Source organism: Meles meles, chromosome 13 (genome assembly GCF_922984935.1).
Source record: "Meles meles chromosome 13, mMelMel3.1 paternal haplotype, whole genome shotgun sequence".
Taxonomy (NCBI): Eukaryota; Metazoa; Chordata; class Mammalia; order Carnivora; family Mustelidae; genus Meles; species Meles meles.
The window spans coordinates 13,137,127-13,160,439 of record NC_060078.1 but is presented as its reverse complement, the minus strand read 5'-3'; the positions used below and the strand labels follow the sequence as shown (position 1 = coordinate 13,160,439).

Below are 23,313 nucleotides of genomic sequence, written 5' to 3'. Positions count from 1 at the left end.
GAGACAGCGATAGAGGGAACACAAGCAGGTGAAGTGGGAGAGGGAAACTCAGGCCTCCCGCTGAGCAGGGAGCCCCATCTGCCTCATGTGGGGCTCGATCCCAGGACACTGGGATCATGACCTGAAACGAAAGCAGAGGCTTAACAACTGAGCCACCCAGGTGCCCACAGGAGCCATTTCTGAATGCATTTGCTCTACCTCGTGTAGGGACCCTAAAAGTTCTCTGAGGGCAGTCCTCATTTAACTCACAATTGTATCACAGGCTGAGCCCAACAAGATATTTTCCCCTCCTCCAAAGCCAGCCGTGAGCTGTCTGTGATACTGTTACCTTCCCGAAGGCGGGAAGGCCAGGCCGCTGGAGAAGGATACACAGTGCTTCTGTGACGCCTGCCACTCCCCCTCCCACTGTCCCGGGCACCAGAGAGCAGACAACCAGACCCCACAGCCCCTGAACTTCCAGTCCTGTGGAAATGGGGTGTTTGTTTAAAAAAGAAATTATGCACATACAAACACTCCCCAAAACACATCAAATACACAAAATATTTGATAAAATTGAGGGCTTGGGTGTACATGTTCATTAAATTATTCTCTATGTTTTTCTACATGTGTAAAATATTTCATAATAAAAACATCCAAAACAGGGGAAAAAATCAATGTCAGGCCACAATACTCTGTGCACAAAGAACTGGCTGGTCAGACTGATTGATTTGCAGAGGTTCTAGACAGAGAAAATCATCTTGTGATCTGTTATTTTTCACACAGGGCTCCACAGCTATAAAAGCAACCAGAACAAAAGATGGAAATGCACAAATTCAGACGATATGAATGCAACTGAAAAACAGAATGAGGTCTCCCGTCCACCAAGACTTCCCTCGTGCTACCGCAAAATCCTCTGTAGCAATAAATAATGAAAGAAAATAAAAGGACAACATAACCATGTTCTTTTTTTTAATAAAGAAAGAGATTTTATTTTTTTCGAGTAAACTCTACCCCCAACATGGGGCTTGAACTCACAACCCCAAGATCAAGAGCTATGTGCTCCACCAACCGTGCCAGCCAGGTGCCCCCATAACCACTTTCTACTACTTTCTGGCCTCAGAAAGAAGCCCTAGTTAATAGGCACTACCATGTTCTCCACACGTGCTGGGCATCGACAGACCCGATCCCGTAACAAACCCACAAGAGACGGCCACTGTTCTCCCCGCCCCATCACTGGTGGTGGCCCTGTGCAGGCACCCAAACCCGTCTCCAGCAATAATCCATCCTCCATGATGTATGCTGCCCAGGGCCGTGTGTTCGCTCACTCATTTTCCATAAACTTCGGCATCACACAAAGGAGCGAATCTGACAAAATCTCCACCAGCCAGTTCAGCAAGCCAAAAAAAAAAAAAAAAAAATCCAAGAAATCACAATCTTAAGACATAGTCTTGGAAACAGTACCTCCAAATGTTAAGGCAACAAGGAAAACCAAGCGGTAAAGAAAATTAATTGCGCAATCCTCTAGAGTCCCAAAATAAATACCGTATGAATATTCTAAATCAAACAGCCATTGAGTTTGAAGGGGCCTTGGAGATGCAACTGGCAACAAACCCATGAGACCAAAAAAGTGAGTTCTTGAAGTCAATTTCTAATACTTTTTATCTTTAATTACGTGTTACTGTGAACAGTGTGCAAAATGTGCATTCTCCGCAGAGAAAGAGGAACAGGCCAGGCGAGAGCACGTGTGAGCAGGGTGAGATTTTATTTACTGAATTTTCAGAAGAGAAGATCATAAAACTTGAAACACATGCCACGGTTCATCCCAGCAGGGGGCTTAGCCATTCTGGAAACAAAGTACAGGTCCATCGGAAAAGGTCGGTTTTATCTTCATCAGTACTTCTTAGCCCTTAGGGTTTTGTTCTCCCGGCAGAACCCTGATTGGGAAAACGCTCTGTACTTCCCCAATCGCTCCCCAACGTGGTCTAAGTTTTAGGCGCTCAACTGCTCTGACCATGCCTCCCAGACAGTAAGGAACCTTTTGAGCCCAAACCCAATAATTGGAGCCCTGTCCCAGCTGGACCCCCATCCGTACAAGACCCCAGCTGGAAGAGAGGTCACCACTCCCTCTGCCTGCACAGTGCAGGCATAAACAGTCCGGGGGCATTTGCCATATTCCTCTCTTGATCTTAACTTCCTCGAGGTGGGGCCCGCTTTCCACATCAGGGATCACTGGTGTCCCCGACCCATCAGGGGACACACAGGCAGGAGGCCCATGTCTCTACCACGCTCTCACCACCCGAAGGGAACCACGACGACGACGTACGTGCGGCGGTAACAGAGCACATCCCACGCCGCCTTCAGCTGTCAGGCGCAGAACGGAAGGCAGACTTCAGCTGTAAACCGTCTGCCTGGGGATCTGAGGCAGCATGTTCATTAGCGACACCCAGAATGTTCGGGGTACAAAAGCGCCCCAAATGGTCTTTCTTCCCAGACACCTATCACTGATGATCTATAGCACTCTGAACAAAAACATTGATGCAGACGGCTTTGTGGTTATTTTCTGAAGTAGAATATTTGACTGTCAGGGTCTAACTAAACATGTAACGATAGGGCAGAGGATCAAACATGCCGGTTATTTGCTCCCAGCCCCGTATCAATCAAGGCCACGGGGCACCTGGGTGGCTCTGTCGGTGAAGCGTCTCAGGTCATGATCCCAGGATCCTGGGATCGAGTCCCACGTCAAGACTTCTCCCTCTGCTCCTCCCCATCCCCTCTCAAAAACAAAATCTTTAAAAAGGAAACAAAGTTTAAATCAAGGCTTATTTTAAACCCACTCCACAACTCTGCAATCCACAAACAGGCCCATCACTAAAAAGATCATGACAGATGCCAGAACAGGATGAACCAGGAAGAGAGACCCTACAGCAAAACCCAGACTTCCACTCTGAACAGAGTCCACAGTGCAGAGGGTGACACGAAGGAGAGGCTGCCCTCCTCAAACAAACAGACTCATCCACACTGCTGAAACCACGGGTCAACACGTTTCCCTTCTCTTACCACAGACAGGAAGCGAACCTCTGTCTCCCGCATCTTCACAGAACAGTATCCGGCCCTATGGCTGCAGGACACCTGTGCCTCCCTTGGCCTGGGCACCACACAGCATAGCTGGGGGAGGGTCTGTCGTCCCTCGGGCTCCACCCAGCCTCCCCTACGTACAGGTGCACACCCAGAGCTGATACCCCGTAGGAGCACGCACCCAGGCCCAGAACCTCAGCTCCCCTCCCAAACACACTGCAGTCCCTCCACAGGTGAGCCCACCCCGCCAGGGACGAGCTCAGTGACTGGCAAAGTGTGGACAGAAGTCATGATCTGCGCGCCCAGAGAGGACTGTACCGGCCAAGGCTGAGCGGCTGAGCCGGGGGGCCAACTCCGCTGCCAGCTCTCCCTCCTGCCAGGCAAGACCGATCAGACCAAAAGACGTGAAAACACCAGGCTGTTTTCCAAGAACACCGACAGGCCTCAGGGAAAGGTTGCTGCCAAGTTCACAGGCATCACCCGCTCTCATGCAATCTCCTTGACTGATGGGGGTTCCAGCCCAATAAACGTAATGTAAGGGGCACACTAACAAATAAATAAAAGTTCAAAAAAAAAAAAAAAAACCTACTTCAAGATCAAAATAAGCCACACACAGAAGGACAAATGCTGTACGGTTCCACTTACATGAGGTTCCCTAGAGCAGAGAAAATCACAGACAGAGAGAGCTAAGAGTGGACGCTGGGGCTGCAGGGTGGGAGGAAGCGAGGACAGACTCTCAGCTCCTGAGGATGAAGGAGTCCTGGACGCGGACGGCGGTGAGGGCTGCTCCACAAAGTGAGTCCACTTACGGCCACGAATTACCCACTTAAAGATGCTTAAAAGGCCCATTTTCTGTTACCTGTATTTTACTATAATTAAAACAAAACAAAAGATGTTTGTACTCTTTCAAAGCAAATTACAGATTTGGGACATGCTCAGTCACATCTCAGAAATGGAACGCTTTGCGCCCATACTAACAAAATAAACAGCACAGCTATGTACGTCGAAGGATGCCCCAGAGCTGTGTGGCCAAAATCTGAGGATGGGTTTCGATCTGGAAGGGCGAAGAGCAGATGCTTCTGGCGTCCCTGAACCGATGTGTCATCATGCATCACTACTCAGCGCGGCAGCATCAGCAACGCGAGCCTCATCCGAATATTTACCGTGAGTGTCGGCAGACCGATTTCCCAACGTCGTGAGCCTTCCAGACAACTCTCAGAATAAAAACCTCTCTCACCCACACACAAACGACAGGACACCAGAGGGCTTCTGTCCTGCACTTATGACCTACATGCACACGTATGTACTTATGACATGATGGAGACGTCCCGAGACAGTCACAGACAGGCTGGAGTGGCTGGTTAGTCAGGACCTGTCTCAAAGGGCTGCCTGAAGAGAATTCCAACACTGTAGTGCAGAGAGCAGAGCCCATGGAGTGCGCTGGCCAACGGAACAAGGTCCGCGCTGGAACCTGGGGTGCCAGAGAGAACAAGCATTCCTCACAGGCTACGTCTCTACAGACGCTGTCATTCTTGTCCAGGGAAGATGCTGCAGCTGGCGTGTAGGCAGGGAAAGTCGAGATGCCAACGGAGATCTGTGATCTCCAAAGCCAATGTCACTGCTCCACGCCATGCTTCCAGAAAGCCACGGCCTCAGGACCATGGCTCTCTCAACTGGTGGTGTGAGGCAGCAATCGCAGACCAAACTACCAGCAAAAAATCTGTATGAAGGCAACCACCTCACTTCCGCTCCTGAGATTATCCAGGTACCCTCTTTTTCCAGCACGGCACAAAGCTGGGACGATAGCCACTTTCCACGACGGCACCCTCGTCACCAAGAAAAGTGGCAGGTGCAGGAGTTAGAGACATCGGTGATCTGACAAAAGTGTGAGAAGTCGGAGAAAACCTCCCCCTCGTAGTGTGTTATCCTGACAGCTGGCCAAAACAATAATTACTCAAAAACCAAATAAAGCCTTGCTGTCCCCTCCTCCCTGGCTGAGCCATTGCCCACCCTGTACCACAGACCTTCACTATGCAGACCACAAGCTAAGAAATGAAGTTTCCTGTGCTGTTATCATCTTAATAGCATTGTAATCATTTTCATAAAGCTTCAGACTTCTTGCATCCCAGACGCCCATTCTAGAGGCTGTGAGATTTCCTTCTGGCAACACAGGTCCTGTTACCATTCCCTCTTTGGCATTCGGCCACAATGTTCATTGAGCACACATCCAATATTTATATAAAACTGACGGGAGGGACACACACCAAAATGCTAGCAGTGGTTACCGATGGGTGACAGGATTCTGAATGATGTTCTTTTGCTCATGCAGTTTCTAAGCAGCAAAGAAAGATGAAAAGTAGGGGAGAAAGAGAGAGTGGGAGGAGAGGGGGGTGAGGAGAAGGTGGGAGAAAGGTTTTCTAAAGGAAAACCAAACCTAGCCTAAAAGACAAAGGCAAAGCAGCCTTCAACAGCCAGACCCCAAGGGACCATTCAGAGGGGCCCCTGGAGACCCAACCCAGCTCACATCCACCCCTGCACACACCAGCCCTCCCGCGGACCGCCTTCCTGAACACGTTCACTCAGCATTCCATCACACGGCCCTGCCGGGAGGTCCATCCTCAGCCCCCCTCCCCGGAGAGCTGCCCTTGAGAGCAGAGCCCCAGCCTCCCCAACCTTGGCTGCAGCTCCATACGGCCAGCGATGGGAACTGCAGACTAGTTTTTACTGCAGAGTCACCTCTGTGTGGAAGAGCCATCCCCATGGTGACTGGAGGGGACATGGCTAAGAGGCCACGAGGAGTCTGGACACGCCGATTCCGATCCACATCCCACCAGGCTCCGAGAAAGGATTTAAACCAGGTGATTTCTAAGACTGGAGCTCTACTCTACACGGCTGTCAATACCACAAACAATCGGACATCAGAGGCAAAGACTCGGAGCGACATGGGGCCCGAGAGAGGTGACAGTGAGCGACCAAAGGCGAGCAGGCAACCAGGCACGGAGAACAGAAGCCAAGGAAAGCAGCGGCACCCCTCCCCCCAGAACCATGTGCCACCCTCCCTTTCCACCTGCAGAGCCTGGCACAGTGTGGGGAAAAGAGGAGGCTGCAGAAGCTCAACAGTAGGCACAGGCAGGAAGACAGTGCAATGACTGCCTTCTGACTTTCTGGAAAATCGGTGGCTTTGGGTCAGGGATGCGGCCGGGAACAAGCAGACAGACAGTGGATCAGACTTTACCGGATCAAACTGCCTGTTTTACGAGGCATTCTTTACACAGTCCTCTGCGAGTATTTAAACACTTTTTTACAAGAAATTCAGCAAGGCTTCACTCCTCCCCAGCAGACCACAGGCTTGCTGAGGGCAGGGACCATATCCGCACCCTCCTGGCAGGGCTGTCTGGCCTACAGCAGCCACCAACCAGGACTTTTGGAACAGTGTATCTTCTACAAAAGCACCACAGACCTTCTTTTTTTTTTTTTTTTTTTTTTTTTACAATTTTATCCATTTATCTGACAGACAGAGATCACAAGTAGGCAGAGAGGCAGGCAGAGAGGGGTGGGGAAACAGGCTCCCTGCTGAGCAGAGAGCCTGATGTGGGGCTCGATCCCAGGACCCTAAGATCATGACCTGAGCCAAAGGCAGAGACTTTAAACCACTGAGCCACCCATGTACCCCCACCACAGACCTTCTTGCACACAACAATGTCTAGAGGACATCTTTCTCTGGGGTTCTTCTAGATAACGTTCTCAAGGGTTGCTAGTGCTCCGTTGTGTGGGAACACGTCATTTGTTTAGCCAGTGTCCTCGCGCTTGATATGGTTTCCAACCTTTCCAGTAGACAGCTCTGGGATGAATGATAGGCCTGACTGTTTCTTAAAATAAACTCCTGGAAAGTACGTAAGGATCCATGCCAGCCCTCCCCAAATCGAACCTCCACACCCTGATCTTGAAGGACAACGGTCATGAAATTCTCACGCAGGGGAATCTCCGAAACCAGGCGCCTCTGACAGCAAAAGCCAAAGCCCTAACTGTCCTCTCCAGACCCATTTCCCCTCAGACGCAGGCATCGGAGGGAAGCACCTGTCCCAGAGTCCCCTGCCCGCCTCCTGGGGCTCACCTTCTCCTCGGGCTCCGTGGTCAATGCCACCCGCCTTCTCCCTCTGAGGTGGCCAGTCCTTCCCGATGCCAGCTCTGTCCCTTTGTTTCTAGGTCCTCAGAGGAAGAAGGGACCCTGCCACACCCCTGCGACACAGAAACATCAAGTCCTCCGTACCCATAAGAGGCTCCTGGCTCCTGGCAGGCGTCCACCTCCCGTCTGCAGCAGTCCGGTCATATCACTCCCTCTTGCAAAGGTACAGGCAGCAATAATGACCCTCAATCGTATAGTCTTAACTCTTTATCCACTTTCTTAAAAAGGGACCATTCAGACGTCTTCCTGGTGAATTTCATGAACGCTTTAGACACACAGCCGAAATAGTTAATGTGACTTGAGCGGCTTCATGAAACCCGCACAGGGACCCCAGCAAGAAACTGATGCGCTGCCAGGGCCTTCACACAGACGGCCACAGGGGGCCCTTGAGACGTCTCTGTCAGCTCCCACCACCCGGCCTAGGGCTCTAAAATCAGGAGGGGAAAGCAGGACACGTGCAGGGCGCCGTGGAAACGTGGCATGCGGCCCAGCGCAACGGCTGGTAACTCTGTAGGCCCTCTCAGAGGAACTCAGGTGTCACCGCATGGCCATGAAACAAATGTCAGATCACCAGCCTGAGAACGGGCAGCAGCGCCGAGCAGAGGCATGGCCAAGGCTCTACCTCCGAGCAGCAGCAAGCGCACGGCAGCCCGACGTGAGGACTGCGTGAGACTCACACTGGAAAGCTCCCTGTGGCCGGAGCCTTTGCTGTGTTCACACCTGTCCTCGGTCTCCCTGTCCGTGCCAGTGACCCTGAAGGCTTTGGCCCGAGACTGAGGCCGCCTGTGAGGATCTCCACAAAGACGACGACAAAGACGGGACGTCCTGGGCACTTGGGACCCCAGGCTAAGGAAACTGAACTCACAGCCAGCGGGGCGAGGGACAGCCTCTAGGATGAGATAAGGAGAAACACAAGCAAAAGGACAACAGTCCACGCAGGCAAACAGCAAGAATACTCAGGCCCTCCAGGAAGTCGAGCGAAGGCCCCCAACCACCCAGGGAGCAGGAAGGGAAGCCGCACTCCCTCTGTCCGACAGGACCGTTGGCGGGGGAGGATGGGACCCAGGACGGCTTCCGCCTCAGCCGGGAGGACCCACTTGACCACCCCGCAATGCAGAGACCATGATTCCTCTCTCACGCGACACGGCGGGTGCCCAGAACCCAGCTCACTGCCCGCCCAGCACTCCCCAACCGCTCTCCGCATCCACGCCTCGAAGTCCTTGCCTTTCCTGGTTCTCATCACGGAGGGGCCCCATTGTCGGACGCCCACTCCGTGGCTCAAGACGGGGTTCAGCCCTCACAGGAGTGCACCGGCAGCCATCACACCTGTCCCCACCTGCTCGCTCCGTCTCCGGGGACCTGGGCTGCGGCGGAAGGCCCTGCACCGGCCACACAAGATGCTTGCTTGTCCAGCACGCAAGCCTGCCAGCGCCTCATCCCTTCTCCACCTGCCCGCACACCTCAAGAGCCACGTCCACGTCTCCTCATGCCCCCCGCACACGTGTGCCCCAATCAGATAGCCGTCCATTGGCCTGCGACTGTCAGGAGGGGGACAGCTCTCAGCACAGCACTCCTCTGCCCTTTCTCTGGCCTCTGCGGCTGTCCCCACTACTGGGATGGAGGGACCCCTCAACCAATGCACCCCACCTTCTCAGGGAGCAGCTCTGCCAAACTCTGCTCTCCACCCGAAGCCCCAGGACATGTCTGCCCTACTCTGAACCTTCCCTGAGCCTGTGACTCCGGGGAGCCCCGTTCCCAGCATCTACCCAGCCTGGCAGGGGAGCCCCACCCCACCCACCATCTGAGGCTGGTCCTGGCTTCACACAGTGCACCGAACGGGACCGAACATCCACGTTTTGTACCTTGAACAGAGACAGCCTGCCGGGAGGGGCACCGTAAACAGTGACGAATACACCAACTACTGTTGTTGCTACAGTGCAGTCTGGACACACAGCGCAGCAGGACCGGGAAGAGGCACTGAAAGGAGACTCTGTTCTGTGAGGTGACGTGGGGCTCGGGAGCCACGCTTTCAGGTGTCGCGCAATCTGAGAGCCGATGACTAGGGTCTGCGAGCCCAAGGTCTCCATTCCAGGTGAGGAAGCAGAGGGGTGAGCCAGCCAAGGTCACAGCTTGGTCACACCTGGCCTGACACACACGTGTCTGTGAGCATGTCCAGGAATGGGGGAGGGGAGAGGGAGAAGGCAGAGGGGAGGACCATGTGAATGAGAAATACAAACCACTGAAAACAAACTGAAAATGGAATTTCGAACTTTGCCAAAAACTCCGGGAAATAAAACCTCATTTCTAACAAAGAATCCCTCTTTAAAACACTGATTCACTATAAAAATAGTCATTTATCTTCTCCAGGTTTTATGTTCCAGGAGATAGTGAAAATTGAGCCACATTTTCTAGAAGACAAACTGTCAAGTATCCCTTCTGACTTCCTATGTAGTTTCCAAGCGCGGTTCCAGTTCCCACTTCCCCTTCGCAGGCTGACCACGTGCAGCCGCCTCTTCCTACACTCCCTCTGTTGAGGGACGGCGCTAAACCCGGCAGCCCCAGAAAAAGGGAGAGAAGACGACAACACCCAGCTGCCCCCCTTCTAGGTCCATCTGCCCTAGCCTCCCACCTGGGCTACCTGCTCCCTACAGTGCACAGGGAGCCCGGGCAGGGGACCCTCTCGGGCCAGCCTCTCACCCTGCTCCCCCCAGGGGCCGCACCCACAGGTACCACGCTGCATTTGCCACAGGGTGATGGCATTTCTCTGTGCAGAGATCTGCCCCCCACCACGCCCCAACCCCCCGAGAACCCAGACCAAATCTCACTCGTCTCTGAGCTTTGCAAGGATTAACGCGGTTCCAGCCACTGCAGACCCGCAATGTGCCTTTACTGCCATTGTAAAGCCCGAGTTACAGAGAGACCAGATGTCAGAACACCTCTCGTGTGGCTCCCAGTGTTCGCCTCCCAATCCCCCATCCCCTCTGCCTGCCGCCTTCCCTCCCCAAACAATCCTCCACTGCGAGGTCATGGGAACGCCCCGACAACCAGCACAGGGAAAAGTCTTCCTCCCAAAGACAGCCTACTCGTGAGTTCTCCTCTGAGTTAGAATCAGAGTTCCCATTTCCTATAAAATCTTTCAGAGCTCAACATGTCTCATTCCATGGACACGGTTCTCATGGAGGAAATGCAGCCTCCGTTGCCAAATGGAAAACTCTGGCCATTCGAACGCCATTCCTCTTTCTGGGGGCTTTGTGCACCGGGCATGCATGACACGTGGACACACCTGACCTCACCACCGCTGGGGGAGGGGCACAGCCCCGTCTTTTTCTTCCTTTTTTTAAGTGCCTTCCTCCAGATAGTTTTCTACTACAATTAGCTCAAATAAGAAGATCTTCAGCCTCTCCACTGTCAGGATATCTTTACACACTTCTAATTTTTCTGTGCCTAACCTTTCCAAATGATAGATGATGGGACAAAGCCTTTTGGTGCCTCTGGCAGGGAGTGAGCAAGGTGGAAAACAGCAAAAGCACATTAGCACATCAGGGCGTCTACCGAAGAAGGGAAGCACCACAGGGCACTTTGCACCACCGAGTCTCAAACTGCACTCCTGAATCTTCTCCCCACCCTAGATTATCACCCACTGGGGCCCCTGTCAGAAACACGGGCAAGGGCAGAAAGCAAATTCCTACCCTGCACTGGCTCAGAACCTCTCCACTGGAGTAGACAAACACGACCATGTGCGTTCGGTCTTTACTGCATGACGGGGAAAGGATTTAAAACTTCTGTATCTGAAATCATCCCACCCGACAGGGACCAGAAGCGGGAACGTGTGGCCCCTCACGGACTCAAGTGTTGAGGGCAGGGGCTCTCCAAGAGTGGTCCCAGGCCAGCCACGTCCGCAGCGTCCGTGAACACATCACGCATGGCCTCTCCCTGGGTGTCTGTGACAAGCCTCCGGGTGCTCCTAACGCCTTGTGGCACTCGAGAAATCTCCCGCCTGGGCTGGTAAACCTCCAGGTCACAGGAATGCCCTGCTGGGCTAACCCGCGTGTCACCACGCTTACCTATGACGGTTACCCACCAACACACCTACGCGGGCAACAGGCAAAGGCCCTGAACATTATGATCCCTTAGGGCATTATTCCCACTTTGTGGGCAAATTACTTGTGCCCGCCTGTCCTCAGGTCTGAAACGGGAATGAAAGAATCTCCATCTCAGAGGACGGTCGTAAGGCGCAACGGCTTAGGGGGTCTCCGATTATGCGGTGAGACCTCCACTAACGTGAATCCCTAATACCCCTTCACCAAAAGGTCCAACGAGCTTCCTGCCTGCTAACCGCCTGACGTTTGCCCTCTCCATCCCGCAGCCCCGATGGAGGAGCCGCTGGGCCCGCTAAGACCGCACACGGTTCCACAATCCTCCAAGGAGTCATTCGTTTCGTTTACAACCCGCGTGCCCACCGTGAGCCTGGCAACAAAGATAGAGAGTCCCCTCTGTGCACCTGTGCCCCCAACAGGTTCTTCCAGACAAAAGCCACCCAACCCTGGGCATAAGGCCCGATGCACATCAAGGGAGACGCAGGAGGAATGCAACGAAATGAACGGAAGGAGTCCTAAGAGGGACTCACATTCCAATGGTGATGTCCTTGTGCCAGGCTCTAAGCACCGACAAGTGCAGTCCTCACAAGGACGTACTGAGGTGTTTGAAGTTACGACACCCAACAATGAGGGTCAGGGAAACTGAGGCACGGAAGGTTCACATAACACGCCTGAGTCCCACAGCTCCTAAATGGTAAGGTCAAGACCTGAATGCACACACTCGGGCTCTAGTCAGGGCTCCTAACGACTGTACTACACGACACAAAGCTACTAGTTAGCTAAGCATCTACTACCCCCTTGTTACAGCTTTTTCCAAAGCAATCATCCTGAGACACTTAAAATTGGGCCCACAATCCATGGCCACAGGGTTGGATACTCGGCCCTCCAAGCCCTGGACAGAAACGCTAGCTAATTATACTTGGTTTCTCCCTCCTCGAATCTGATTCCACCTGAGTCAAGTGAAAACTCACAGAGCAGCATTTCCTCTTCTCCCAACTCCCCTGCCACACCACTTAACCCCTGATTACAGACCGTCTATGACACCAAGTTCTCTAATTGTTTCTCCCCCAAGGGACTGCCAAAGTCTTTAGAAGTAACCATCCTTTCTGCGAAACCCCACGAGAGTGGGTAGGAGCACAGCCTTGCTTGTGTGGACCTGGCAAGGATTACACAGTTCAGTGGTTGGCTTCGCACCGCTCTGCTGACACTTGTTGTCCATCCCTGAGGGGCGGGATGAAAGCACTCGGTGGACCTACTGGAAGCGTATTGGAGGCGTTAACACAACAGCTCTGAAGGGCGACTCCGTTTCACAATCTGTAGGTCCTGCCTCTCCTACCTTATCCCCTGGGAGCCTTCAGCAGCCCCTGGGGGAGGCTCTTGGGGTCCAGGTCGAAGAAAGAAGCATCCCCAGGGACAAACAGTGAGAAACTGTCTAGCCCATGCCACTCAAGGCTGAGGAATGGAGAAAAATCTATCCCCAAAGCCCCGACTCCGCCCACCTGAAAGGTTAAGACTAAGGAACTACCCAAAGCAACTCGTTATCTTTGTAAAAATGAAGCAAGACAGAAAAAAACAAAAAACAAACCAAAAAAACACCATGACAGAAAATGTTACGTTCTGTTAAAACGTCATTTGTAAAAGATGAGATAACCATGCTCATGGATAGAAGTGCAGGATTAAGATACAAAATGTGCCATCTCTCCCCCTATGAGACTACAGCACCAGTCCCATTTCCAGGACTTGTGGAGAACTCGACAAGCGTTCAGGAAGGTGTACGGAAGGACAGAGGTCCACGAGGACCAAGGCCTGAAAAAGAACAGCAAAGGGGAAGCTCACCCTGCCAAGCTGTGAACATCAAAATAATCTGGTGGAGAAACAAAGAATCTGGAAGAATCTCAGAATCATTACGCAAGTGTAGTGGGAACAGACTTCCAGTGTGGGGTGATGAGAAGGTTCTGGAGACAGACAGCAGTGACGGGCTCACGAGACTGTGACGGCACAAATGCTGCCCGGCTGTATGTTTAAAAACGGTACGTTCTGTATCGATTTTGCCACAGATTAAAGATTTAAAAAATCAGTATGCCGAGTGGAAGGAACCAGATACAAATGTGGCTCCGTTTATAGAAAACTCTCGAAGACGCAAGCACTCATCTACAGCAACAGAAAAGGACCTCAGGGGGCTGCCTGAGTCTGGGTTCGAGTGCGGACGGGCTGCCAGGGAGCCTACAGGAAGCTCGGGGTGACGGAGACGCTTGGGATCCTGACTGTGGTGGTTTCATTCTGTCAGGGTTCAGCAAACTGTATGCTCGGAACGGAGGTCGTTAACTGTATGTAAATTGTACTTTCATCAAGTTTTTAAAAAGAGGCTTGTGTGCACATGGGGGAACCCCAAGTATGACAGAGGTGGCTCCACAGTCTCCCCCGAAATATTAAGGAAAAAATACAGGATTTAATGATGTGGGGAAAACTGGGTCACAAAATGGAAAGGAGGACCAGGGCCCTGGATCCCTGCTTGAGGCCATGGGTGACGATGAACCACACACAGCAAAGCCCTTCCCGTGGGAACAGAAGCAGGGAACACCTTCAGGCCCCTGCAGCGCCACATAAAGCAACAGGTAATGGGCTCTATCGAAACAAAAATTCTGGAGAGTGACCACTAGCAAGGTTGACAGACCTACAGTCGGAGGGGTTACACTCTAGAATGTGCAAGAAGCACCTGCAAACCAGCACAGCTGAGAAACGGACTACGGCAGGGCAAGGAACTCTAACAGCTAGTAAACACGTTAAAAGATGCTCAAATTCACTAAAACACGGTCCAAGCTCCCAGGAAAACGAGGAGATCCCACACCCTAGCCAGCAAATTCGGGTAAAATTAGAAAGAGGCCTCATACCAGCCACTGTCGAGGATGTGGAGGATCAGGAACCCTCGTGCACCCAGGCGGAGAACAATCTGGCAGCATTTAGGAAAAACAGGTGTGCTCCCTCCCTTTCACCCAGCCACTCTGCCCCAGGGCATGCGTCCTTGCAAAAGTGGGTCTCACACTGTCCCAAGTATTGCAGTCTCCAGACCCAGCATTCTTCAACACCAGCTGGTGGGGGTGTGCCCCTAGGGTTTCTCATTGGGGTGTAAGCCGGGACCCCAGAATGTGCATTTCCAGCAGGGTCAGGCGCTGCCGCTGCTCCTGGGTGAGGCCACCTGCAGAACCACAAACCTAGAGACCATCTCAGGTCCACCTTGGAAAGAACGCACACAAGATGTGCACCCCAGCACGTTGTGGAGGGGAGCTCGGTGTCCCTCGCCAGGGAATCGGGTAATAAAACTAGAAGAGGCACCGCAAAGCACCCGATGAGCCCACAGGTACACAGACCTCACAGAGTCTTGAATGAAATTCTTCCCGCTTTTATGAACGTCTGAAGATTTTCACAACAAAAAGGTTTACTGTTGAATGAAAGAGGAACCCAGTGAAACCTAAAGCACGGGACCACTTACGTAAACAAAGACACGCACAAAATAACATCTTTAAAGAGAACACAGACATACCTAAGAACATATCCAAGACCGGAGAGAAGGCTCCTCGGGCGGGGAGAGGAATGGCAGTAGAATGTAGGAGAAATGTCAGAAAAGAAAAGGGCTTTGCATAGGAGAGGGTCTCGTGCAACAACCGACAGACGCCGAGTCCCAGCGCCTCGATGTCCGAAAGGTAAAAGCCACAAGAGCAGCTCTGAGTGCCCCCTTGCCTGCCTCTGCAGACAGTGGAAGCCCCCAGCCATTTCCACAGTGGCTACCGGGACAGATCCCTTTAGCAACCAGAGAGGGGTGTATCTTTCTGATGGACAAGCTCAAGTGAACTCAGACCCCCAGAACCCAACCTGCCCCTGAGTCCTGGAGTTTCCCTCTTGCACGTTAGCACATGAAAAAGCTGAGATTCTAGGTGTTCTGCAAAGGGTGTGTGTGTCCACACCTGTGTCTTCTCAGTGTGCAGGTCTCTCTGTATGGGCGTGTGTCTCTGTTGGGGGAAGCAGGGAATAGTTTACTTGTGGACGTAAGAAAGCCTCTGGAGGGGAGAGACTCAGCCGTGCTGCTGGCCAGCACTCACTTCTGTTTCAGTGAAACCATTAGTCGGTGAAAAAACCAACCTCTCCTCCTGGCCCACAAGGCTTCTCTTCCCCTTTCTTCACCCTTCCCCCTCCCCCACATCCCACCCTGCTTCCCAGCTCCCACATCCAGAGGGGCGGGTCATCTGGTGACTGGATGAGCTTATCAAGTGAGAGACTTTACAGCCAGGACTCTCAGACTGTGGTCGGAGACAATAACTGACAATTGGTATCTCTGACCAAGGGCCTGTAACAGAAAGCCAAAGCCTTTAACACCAGGCATTCCAAAATGGGCCTGGTTCTAGCTCCATTCAAGAAAAAAGGCCAAAGAAAAAGCCATCTATCACCTGTCATATCCCCTCAGAGGCACACCGGACAGAGCTTTTCCCAAGGCCCAGAGAACAGTTCAACCAACAGAGTGGCTGCCACAGCGTAGGGGACAATCCGAAGAGAAAAACCACCACTGATGGAACTCATGGGAGACAACGCAAGAGATCCTTCCAGCAGCAGCTCTAAGCAACGAGTCCCCCCCCCCAGACAAGTACGGCTTTAGGGGAAGCAGCAGCAGATGAATAACTGGAGGAAGGAGCAGAACAAAGTTAAACGGCTGCAGAAGCTTGAGCGGGTCCAACACTCACACATCCACCCAAAGAACAGGGAACTTGTGCCAGGCGAATGATGCCAGACTCATTCCCCAAACGCGGTTCCACGGCCGCCCTTCTCACCAGCCCGGAAAGGCTAGGGCATTCAACCTTCCTGAAATGCTTTGTATAAAGTAGTAAGTTTCACAGATAAAAGTGTATCTGATGTGCAGCAGAAGCATGTTTTAGGTTTTTAAAAAACATATGACAGCTCTATAGAGGAGTCCTTCAGATTTTCATGAGATACGTGAGCAAAGCATGCCGTTTTCCTTTCCAGTGAATACAGGATCTGCCACGATTTGAAAATTAAGGGACTTACCTGGGGGGGGGGGGGGTTAAAACGATTGAGTTTTCAAGTGAAAATTGAATGTCTGTGGTCCACACAGGCCATTCCAACTCAGGAAAATAAAGTTCTCTAAGTGCCACACTTAATGACCAAATTCTGGTTGGTTTGTTTTTAATTCAGCTGAGTAAGTATTTCTTGAGCACCGACGAGGCAGGCCCTGTGCAAGATGCCTGAGAGCCACCAAGGAGTAAGATACTGTCATAGTAACTGTGTCCCTTTCATGTTCATTTAATCTATCCCTTAAATTAATTTCTTTAAAAAAAAATGGTGTCTGATATCTTAAACAGCTTACTACCAGCACTGAAGAGTTACAGAAACACATCTTACTACTTTATTAAAAATGTAAATTTCTAGTCTCTGAAGCAGAACCAAAGGAAAGGCTTTCCCGGCTTTCCAGATCACTATCATTTGCTGCCCAATAAGTCACTACATTTTCAGCTGTGCACGGGGCAGCTGTTACTCCGCAGGTCACAGAGCTGGCAAGAGTCAAAAACATGCCACCTGGCCGAAGAGAACAGTGAAGAAAACCAAAAGATCAGGGTCTCCAGACCCAAACAAACAGCAAGACAAGGCGAGGGAACTGATACAGACAGAAGACAGCTTCCGGAGGTTCCCTCCAAGCTGGAGCCTCCAATAGGAGGCATAAGCCGCTGCTGGCAGGCTCCCTGGTCGGACCAAGGCATGGATGGCTTCAGAGCTGGAAGGCTGCCACCTGCTGAATCACCAAACATCCCGGGGCTTCCCCTGGAGCACTGACCAGGCAGAGACCCATCCTTTGCCTGGCTTCTCCCCGTGGGTTTCCTGCACCCCAACCAAGAAACGCCCAGCCCCATCCCCTTACGCACAGGCCCAAACCGATGCCAACCCCTGGGGTGTTGGGGCGGCCCCTGGCAACTCCCCTCCCAATTGCTTCGTCACCAGTCCCACTCCTCTCTTTCTGCCCACTCAGTCCTCCCTGCCTGTTCAAGCCTCGGGACCAGGACGCGTGGGGGGCTCCCCGACACACGGTGACAGGCGCCTACCACTCCACAGCCAGGAAGCCAACCAGAAACACCCCCTAGTCCGACAGCAGAGTCACCTGTCCCAACAGCTTGAAAGGTCCAGGAAGGTAAATGCCAAGGGAGCTAAAATAGCAGGCAGACCCCTCATATGGAAAATCAACTTCCCTTTCACAAAGCAGGCTTCGCTCTGGGTTTCATAAGCGGGTGCCGCTGAATGAAGTCTGGGCTGCCTGAAGGTGAAAAGAAACATCCGAGCTGCACCTACAGGGATCCCTTCCACTCCCTCCGGCCAGGATTTCTACTCGCGACTCCCAGGAAGGAAATAGGCGTTGACCAGAACGCGCCAGCCAGAATCCGTTGGCTGGACCAAGACGCCCTCCCCGGCCCCCCAGCAGCCAGCCGCTCGGAGCTGACACGGTGCGGGCAGACGGCTGCTGCCGCCGCCGCTCTGCCCTTGACAAGTCGCCTCGGGATCGCTGGACCCCTCACTCGCGGGGACGGCCGCGTCCTGGAGACACTATCCAGTCCCAGCTGCGCCGATGGCTCCTCCAGGCCTTGCCCACTCCCGCTGCTCCTCCAGCGGGGGCCGCCCCCGAATCTGCACTGTTCTGCCGCCTGGGGAGGGCAGCTTGCTCCGCAGGAGAGGGGTCCCACCTGTTATACTGTAGCGGAGGTGCCCAGAGGCCCCGAAGAGGATGGGGGCGGGGGGAATCCCGAAACCCTGGGCGGCCGGCCGGCTGCGATCTCGCCCGGAGGTGCCAACTGTCATGCCGCCGCCACGGCCGTGGGGGGGTGGGGCCGTGATTTGGGATCGGCCCCAGCAGGTCTCCGGACCCCGGCCGGGCCACCCGCCGAGGCGCCTCGGGCGCCCCCCCGCCCCCCAGCTCTTCCGCCCCGCCACCCTCCGCTCGCCCCAATCCGGCACTAAGCAACCTTGCAGCCCGCACGCAGCACCTCCGAGAGGCGCCCACGGACGCCCCCGCCTTCCTCACAGCCCAGACCAGGTTCCCGAGCCCCGCGGGCGGCCCGCCCCTCCAATCCCCGCGCCCACCCCCGGGAGCCGCGGCGCGGGGGGAGTGCCCGTCAGGTACGCGCGCGGCTCCGCGCGGGCTGCGCTCACGCCCCCTCGCCCCCGGGCCGCCCGCACGCTGCTCCCCGCGTCCGATGGGCCCCCCCGGGATGGACGCTCTCCACCCCCACCCCGGGGCCCCAAGGCTCACTTGCACGGGAGTCGCGGCCGCCGCCGGAATTCCGCTCGCCGAGCCCCCCGCCGCGCACTGAAATCCGGGGCAAGGCAGCGTCCGGGCTCCGCAGCGGGATCGCGCTCTCCGGCTGGCTCGCCGTGCGCGAGGGAGACGGCTGCCCCTCCCGGCCCGCCCTGCCCGCTCCGCCCGCTCGGTCCTGCCCGCGGCCGCCGCTGCCGGGTCGCTGCCTCGCTGGTGCGAACGCTTCCGACTTGCCACCGCGAGCCTCGGGGCTGCCGAGCATGCCCAGTCCGCGGCCCGCCCCGGCCCAGCTCTCCGCGCGCCGCGAATCCGCTCCTCCGGGTGTTCGCGGCGCCCGGCAAGAGGGGGCGGGGAGGGCTGGCCGGGAGGGCGGGGTCGGCAGGACCCGGGCACAGGCTGCGCCCCGAGGGGCAGGGCGACTTGGCCCCTTACTTTGCTTTCAAGGAGCCCGGGGCTCGGAGAAGAGCCCGGCTGCGGATCTGGGGGGTCGCTCACTGAGACCGGCAGGGAGCCGAGGTTTACGGTCGGGCGGCGTGCGGCTGGGGACGGGGCCGGAGCTGCTCTGTACTGGGAGCACAAACTCGGCCTCCTGGAGGAGGGCTCGGGGGAACGAGTTTGCGATCCTGAGCGCTGCGACACTGAGGTGAGCTCCTGGCTGATTATCTGTGCAGATTCCCACCCCCAAACAATCAGGTCGTCTGCGGGGACCCCAGCCGAGCCCTAGCCCCGGGCCGGGCGGGGATCGGAGAAACCAGGGCCGCGCCGCACCTCCCCGGCCCCACCTCCCCGGCCCCACCTCCCGCTGTCGCTCCGAGTGGCCGGGAAAACCCGGAGAACGTTCGCCCTGGGACGGGAGCACTGCGCATGCCCAGTAACACGACCTGATGCAGGTCGCCCCCAGGATGGTTTCCCCGGCTCGGAAAGTCCGACCCCCGCGCCCGGCCTGGGGGTGGGCAGCTGGGAGAGGTGGCCTTCGGCGCCGGGTCCACTGTCCCCGGCCAGACCTCGCGGTAGCCCCGTGATAAACAAGCGCCCGGGGCTGCGCCTGCCGCGGGGTCGAACACTCTGCCAGCGCGGGAGGGGGCGCGCGGCGGCGCCCGGGCACGTGACTGTCCGCGGCGCTCGGGGCAGCCATCTTCTGGCCGGCGGGCCCGGGGCGCGCGCCCAACGCCGTCCTCCCCGCCACGCCCTCCGCGGCCACAGCTCAGCACCTGCCTCCGCCCCACGGGGGGCGCGGAACCGCTGCACGGCCGCGGAACGCGGAGAGCAGGACTGCGGGGGCGCACTGCCTCTGCCTTTCCCAACGGCAGGAGTTCGGGCCGGGGTTCGGGTCTGCGCGGCGGCGACCCCACTTTCCCAGCGGCCCCGCCGAGCTCCCCCGCGGCCTGCGGAGGGGTGGGCGGCGCTGACGGCAGCGGCTGCTGGACAGCCCAGACGACGAGCCTCGGAGCGAGTGGGCGCGCGGGGCTCCTGGGGGCCGCGGGCCGCCCCCACCACCCCGAGAGTCTGTTAGCCGTGCGAGATTCCGGGCAGAGTCTACGGGTGGGGCCCCGCCGTACCAGGAACACGCCTTCCAGGTGCTTCTGGCAGACCTTTCGGGGCTTTTTGTCAACCCAGCCCGAGGCGCCGCGCGTTACAGAGGCGTGGAAATCGCACCCTGCAAGTCCGCGGGCGGTCGGGGATGCGCACCGAGGCCGCGTGCCCCAGTGCGCCCCACCGCAGCGTTCCTGCACCCCTGCACCACTGCCCCCCTGGTCTCTGGGAGGCCAAGAAAGTGCAATTGTCACGTACGGCTTGAAAAGAACAGCTCAAAGTCGGTTAAACTGCAGCCTTTGAGTGTCTACCGAGGGCAACTCAGTGAGTCATAGTAGCCCTACCAGGTATTTTCGTCAGTTTGCACCTAAGGTGGAAAAGAGGCCTTGCTTTCTTGTGATGTCAATTTTTTCAAACTAAAGGAATGCCAGAAAACTGCTGGCTCGTTTCTCAGAGGTGCTATTTATGCAGGAGTGTCCTTTAAACTTTGGACTTACAGGAAAAAAAAAAAAAGGCGGTTCAAGTAAACATCTAGTGTAGACAGTGTCAAGGAGTCTTTAAAATGTCCCCCCCATCCCCCAAAAACGTAAAGGTAAACTTAAGTTTTGCAAAATATTAACAGTGCTTGATTGGGGCGGCTGGGTGGCTCAGTAGTTTAAGCCTTTGCCTTTGGGTCAGGTCATGATTCCAGGGTCCTGGGATCAAGCCCCACATGGGGCTCTCTGCTCAGCAGGGAGCCTGCTTCCCCCTCCCCCGCCTGCCTCTCTGCCTACTTGTGATTTCTGTGAAATAAATAAAATCTTTAAAAAAAAAAAAAGTGCTTTATTGTAAGCGGTTCTTCTAGAGTGTGCTCATTGTAATTTTTTCCCTTAATGTTCTGTATGAAGTTTTTCATAATAAAAAGCTTTCTAAATTGTTTCCATGAGAAACTTTAAGCTATGTCAGACATGGGGAAAAGCAAGATATAAAACTATTTCCACTTTATTCCATTTTGATAAAATAATTCAGAGAGAAAGTTATAATTTAAAAATCTAAGAAGAGGGGCCCCTGGTGGCTTCGCGGGTTAAGCCTCTGCCTTGGGCTCAGGTCATGATCTCAGGGTCCTGGGATCGAGCCCTGCATGGAGCCCCCCATTGGGCTCTCTGCTCTGTGGGAAGTCGGCTTCCCCCTCTCTGCCTGCCTCTCTGCCTACTTGTGATCTCTGTCAAATAAATAAATAAAATCTTAAAAAAAAAAAATCTAAGAAGACATTGCAAAGACAATACAAGGAAATTCTGGGTGAAGTGACTACAAAAGACTTGAGTTGGCTCTCCCTGAAATTAAATTGAGTTAATGGTCCTTAAGTAACTACTGTTTGTGACCAAAAAAAAAAGTTTTAATAAAAACAGTTCTTTACTTTGGTCCACCAACCCTAAAGAATTTTATCAGTGCGGTTTTTTTGTTTTGTTTTGTTTTGTTTTTAAAGATTTTATTTATTTACTTGACAGAAAGAGATCACAAGTAGGCAGAGAGGCAGGCAGAGAGAGAGAGAGGGAAGCAGGCCCCCTGTTGAGCAGAGAGCCCGATGCGGGACTCGATCCCAGGACTCTGAGATCATGACCTGAGCCGAAGGCAGCGGCTTAACCCACTGAGCCACCCAGGTGCCCCTGTGCGTTTTTTTTTTTAATCAGAATTTTAATAAGCAACACATTGTAAAATTTTAGGATTCTCAAGCACATAAAATATAAATTATGTTATTGTCAAGACAACTATGAAATAAAAATGAATCGCTTCCAAGTCACAATCTGTCATTAAAATATGTTTAAAATAATAGTAGGAGCAAATACTGAGGACAACGGTTCATTTGCCAGAACAACTTTTCTGACCTGGGTGGTTCAGTTGCAGATGAATGAGTCTTTGGAAGGTAACCCAGCTGCTGAAGAATATGGTGGTTCTGTCCCGCGGAACTTAAGGAGCACCTGTGACTCACCAAGCTGCAGTCAAAGCCAAATAGAGCTCCAGAAGCAAGGAGCCTTCTGTGTGTCCACGGCAATTTGTCTCAGTGGGAAGAATCTGGAGCCACAAAGCCTGAGAAGCAACAAGACCTCACGGGCCCCCTCAGTTCTTTAAACTCATCTGGCCAACCCACAATTTGGTTTCCCAACCAAGGCTAGCCAGAAAAGCCAGCTGCAGACGACGGAGCTGGTTCCAAGGTTTTAACTCTGGGGCTTGGATCTGGGAAGCCACAACCCTCTGTGCTCATTCCTTTGCCCATGGCGAGGATTCCTGGACTCAGTAAAGGCTTACGTCTGCTGTTGGTCAACAAAAAGCTGGAATTTATTTGAAGACACGGGTAAATGAAGGGTGCATCTGAAGCTCCGGCTGAGAGGGCACGAGGGGCTGGGGTATTAACAGGAACTCGGAAAGTCTGCGTCTGTCTTTTGAGAGTTTGTTTCCTCTGTCTCCTTACTCTGTGGCTTTTTTTGCCTTCTGTCCACCTAACAGGAAATGACCATTTGAGAGCTGCTAAGCTTATTTCTCTTCCAGAAAGTAGCAAGAATGACCCCAACTCGGGCACCTGGGTGGCTCAGTCATTATGCATCTGCCTTCGACGCAGGTCATGACCCAGGGTCCTGGGATTGAGCCCCGCATCAGGCTCGTTGCTCGGTGGGAAGCCTGCTTCTCCCTCTCTCCCTGCTTGTGTTTCCTCTCTTGCTGTGTCTCTCTGTCAAACAAATACACTCTTGAAAAAAAAAAATGACCCTTACCTTTATTCACTCACCCCTTTGTCTTGTGGAATTCTCTTTCTCCAAATTCCTACTGTCCAATTCCACCTTTTTCATAAAAACCTCTCTGCCTTCCGGAACAATGCAGCCCCATATACACACATTCTGGCACGCGTATATGTTAGTTATATCGAGTTTTACAGTTCCCTGTATGTTTCTTACTGGTAAGTCTTGAGTCTCCAACTTACATATGAACTCACATCTCGAGGATGTATATTTCTATTTCATCTTCCGTAGTTTCTAGCACAGTATTTGGCACCAGGGAGCCCAGAGTAAATATTTATTGAACTCTAATTTATACTCTTCCCCTTTTTACTTTTCTGTTGCTGCATTTTTGTTTAAAAAGGGTAAACTACTGGAAATGGAAAT

The 23,313-nt window shown here is 53.8% G+C and overlaps 1 protein-coding gene across 5 annotated transcripts in view; it reads right to left on the bottom strand.

The window, feature by feature from the left end:
• SGMS1 (sphingomyelin synthase 1) overlaps positions 1 to 18,840 on the bottom strand; it is a 261,758-nt gene extending 242,918 nt beyond the window's left edge. For all 5 annotated transcript variants that reach the window (XM_046028070.1, XM_046028069.1, XM_046028073.1 and 2 more), the window contains exon 1: positions 18,641 to 18,840. The gene's annotated coding sequence lies outside the window, so the exon portion shown is untranslated. The remainder of the gene's footprint in view (positions 1 to 18,640) is intronic.
• Positions 18,841 to 23,313: the final 4,473 nt, after the last annotated feature.